Source organism: Fragaria vesca, linkage group LG1 (genome assembly GCF_000184155.1).
Source record: "Fragaria vesca subsp. vesca linkage group LG1, FraVesHawaii_1.0, whole genome shotgun sequence".
Lineage (NCBI taxonomy): Eukaryota > Viridiplantae > Streptophyta > Magnoliopsida > Rosales > Rosaceae > Fragaria > Fragaria vesca.
In genome coordinates, this window is record NC_020491.1 from 22,084,033 (window position 1) to 22,088,142 (window position 4,110).

The window sequence follows — 4,110 nt, forward strand, 5'->3', positions numbered from 1 at the left end:
ACATATTGAACAGTTTTCATTTGTGCTGTGTGGCTAAAGGTAAAAGGCTATTTTTATGAATGCAATTTTTAATTGCTTATGGAGTAATTTGCGATTTGTATGGTTCAAAAAAAGTTGAAAAAAGGGAGGAAAAATAAAAAGATTAAGGTGAGGGAGCACTACTATAGTTCTGTAAAGTAGCTTTCGGTGTCTAAATTTTTTTTTTTTTTTTCAGTGACAATGCATTACCCACAAGTGTTATTTTCAGGCGTTATCAGATGAGATCAATTGTAACGTTGATGACATAGTGAGCATTGAGTTGAATGTCTGTGATACCCAACCGAGCTGCCTTGGAGGTGGGAATAATGAGTTTATCTTTTCAGGAAGACTAGATAATCTTGCCTCAAGTTACTGTGCACTAAGAGCTCTTATTGATTCGTGTAAATCACCTGTTGATTTATCAAGTGAGCATGCCATGGTTGCTTTATTTGACAATGAAGAGGTATATCCATCTTCTCAGCTTCTCTAATAGCATGAAGTTTACTTTATGTGGTGTGGATCCTAGTATTTTACTTTTTAATTTGAGTTTTTGTTGAGTGTCTCTTGGGATAATTTCCGTTGCCTTGTATATTCTCCGTGTTATGAGAAACTAGTATTAATAAATCAATCATCCCTTATTGCAAATACCAGAATTATTTGATGGACTAATTGTATATATGTATGTGTACACACACACACACACGCCAGTCTAAAACGGACATCATCCCCTCAACCATCAGTGATCACGTTGACTTCACCATGCAGTTATTGAAACCTACAATGCAAGTTTTTTTTAGAGGATGAACTAAGGTTTCAAATCATGACCAGACATTCCAAAACTATCTAGTAGGAGTTGGAGAATATATTATTTTGAGGTTGTAAAATTCCATGTCGTACTGTTTTTTCACTCCACATTATTATTTTCGTATATAGGTGTCATGGACAGCTTGTAAGTGCATATTAATTATCTAAAACTTGGGTTTTCAACCGGGGTTTTTCATTATCAGTGTACCCAGTTCTTTAAGGGACAATGGGAGGGGCAATCCCACTTGCTACTTTACTTACATCTGCAGTTGCCTATTGATGACTTTCATGTAATAATCTCTTGCCCTCAAAGCCGGTATATGTAACAAATTATTCTTACTGTTTAGGTGGGTTCAGGATCAATTCAGGGTGCTGGTGCTCCAACTATGTTTCAGGCTATGAGACGCATAATTAGTTGCTTAGCTGAAAAGTACGTTGGTGAAGGTTCCTTTGAGCGTGCAATACGCCAATCATTCCTTGGTAATTTTTCTACCACACCGTTTCAGTCTGGCAGTTGGATCCTTCATAATAATTTTTATCGTAATTCTACCTTGTTAACATCTTTGTTATTAGGTACACAGTAGATTATATTACATAGTTTTGAAGCATCAGTGTATTTGTGAAAGTCATTCAGTAGCTAGTTTCAAACTGGTACTCAATCCACCTTTTGATCACTGTGTATTTGTGAGGGCCTTTGATATGTAAGAGCATCTCCAATGGATATGTTATTTCTGCCACAGACCAACAACTATTAAATGACATCCCACACTCTTCTCCAATGGAAGTGTTATACACACGTGGCTACATGTGTATTTGACATTTTGAAGGACCTTGTCAAATTTGACAGTCCCAACTTGATTTGGAAAGAAAAGGTGGAGATGGCTGCAAAAATTTTGCATTGTTTAGCTGATGACTACCCAAATTTGCAGAAGAAAATAGGATGCATGAATGGGAATTTCCAAATTTTGGATATGACACAAATTCATCGCTCTGGTAGGAGGATTAGCCACCACAGGAGGTTTCCTCCTGTTAATTTCCTAGTGGCGAATTCAACTCAAACTGCTCTAGCCCTTAGTTCCTTATAGCTCAATCACCAACCCTGTCACTAATTATAGATTTGTCTATATGTTCTTGTACAGATTAGATAAGAGTCATAAGACTCATAGGAGTTGGTATTGCGTCTCTGAGTACATGCCTTGCGCACTTCAGCTTTGGTTTGTTCTTCAATTTTCAGTTTTGGTTTATTCCTCAGCAATTCATTCTCTGCAAGAGGAGAGAGAGAGAGAGAATGAGATGGGAGACGAGAATTTGAGCAGAGAACGAGATGGCCCAAAATATCACCAAAAATAATCTAAGAGAAATACTGACCATCTGTTAAATATTGAATGGCTCAGATCCATTCATGAGGTAATATTAGGCAACCTCTCATTAGGCTCTCAAAGTAGGCAAAGTAGGCACATTTCATGAAGCCTACTTCAGATGAATCGAATAAGCTTTTGTGAACCACTTACTGGTTGTTTTATGATGGAATATTGATGTATGATGTCGTGGCAGCAGAATTGAACCAACTCCTTCATGAGAAACTTCAAAGAAGCCAAGAAACCAACTCCACAAAATGTTATGGGAAAAAGCTGATGAGTTTCGCTGCACAGTTTGCCAACTTTAGGCACGATTTACGCCCTGCCCGGATGATTTTTCTGATCAGTTCTTGAGAAAACAGCTCCAAGAAAGCCATTTTCTGAAATTTCCAGCTTTTGCTTCTTAATTGGCTGACTTCTTGAATTTGTATCTTGATCGTCCCATGGCTGATATGGATGACTCTTGATACCACTATCCTCAATGACATCACATGTTGATGTATAAACCAATACCTCAGTGATAAGTATTGAAGAAACAAAGCCACAAAATCCCAATGTAGTTCAGTTTCTGGAAAAAGGCTGTTTCAAGGTGTCAACTTCTGGAGCTCATAACTCATGCTTCAAAGCAGCGAATGGCACAATTCTTTTACAGAGTTGTAGTCCCATATCATGGGTCAAAAATGGTGTAGGGCGAACAGACAATAAACCCTTGCAAGGAAGCGCGAATGAGCCACGAAAATGCCTCAGAGGAAGCAAAATCTGAAAATTTCAGAATTTTAAATTTGTAGGGGATGACTTCCTTAACGAGCTCCATGTGCTTTCCTTGTGATTTCTGAGCAGTGGGATATCTGAACTTAATCCTTGGCATTAAGCCAAGATGCTTGACTTGATTTCCAGAAGGTATGGAACCGCTTGGTAAAGTGCCTTCAAGAACCAATGTCTCCCGCCACTTGTTGCTGCTAATAAAGCCTAATAGGCAAGTCGAATGTCCCAGAAAACATGAGATAAAAATTAAAACCGCAGGGAAAGTTTCAAAAATTTGCCACAGGAACTGGCAGAATGGAAAGTTTCAAAAATTTGCCACTGGAATTGGCAAAATGTGTGTAGTGTAATCCCCCAGTTTAACCGGAGATGATTCGCAGCCCCCCAGTATGGACTCAGCTAAGAGAAAAGGCTGCTGACCTTCTGTACATAGTACATACACAACTGAAATCATGCATGCATATAAATAAGATTAACATCGCCTCCTTAATGCCACTGTAAAACCTGAAAAACCACGAATTGGTTTTTATGATGACTGTCACTACTTAGCCAACATAACTAAACCTCAGATAGGTTTATTTGCTTCTGTACGTAGTATTAGTATAGCAACGAATGCTATGGACTTGTCACAAATTGATCTTTTTACTCCAAACAAGAACCCCTTAAGAAAGCTGCAGACTTCCTTCCACCATCTTGCTTTGAACGTAACATTAATTGCACCGTGACTTCTTGAAAGATCTATGCTGCTGATATGAGGTTTGAAGCCCCCCCTGTCCCTTTGTCATAAAGCAAAACAAACTTTGTTGCTGCAAGATGGACATCTGCTATGCATGCAGCTTTGCGAAATTGGAGAAGATAACTCCTCAAGGATCAAAACTTGGCTAGTAGGTTGGTCCAGTTCTCCAGTTTTCTTTCCCTCTCAAACTGTAGCCATGCATGCATTTATTATGTTTGCAAGTTTCCACCGGTTTATCACACATGAAGTACGCCAAGAAATATGGTACTGGTGCCTCCTCCATATATAATTATGCAACATCACTTGGCACTCTATATATCTCATATAGCATGACAGCGACCACCACTCCTCAACGATTCAGATATTTTTAGAAGGGAATTACTTAACCATGTACCTCAAGTAGAGGTCTGCCATGCCTTCACCATAATTCCA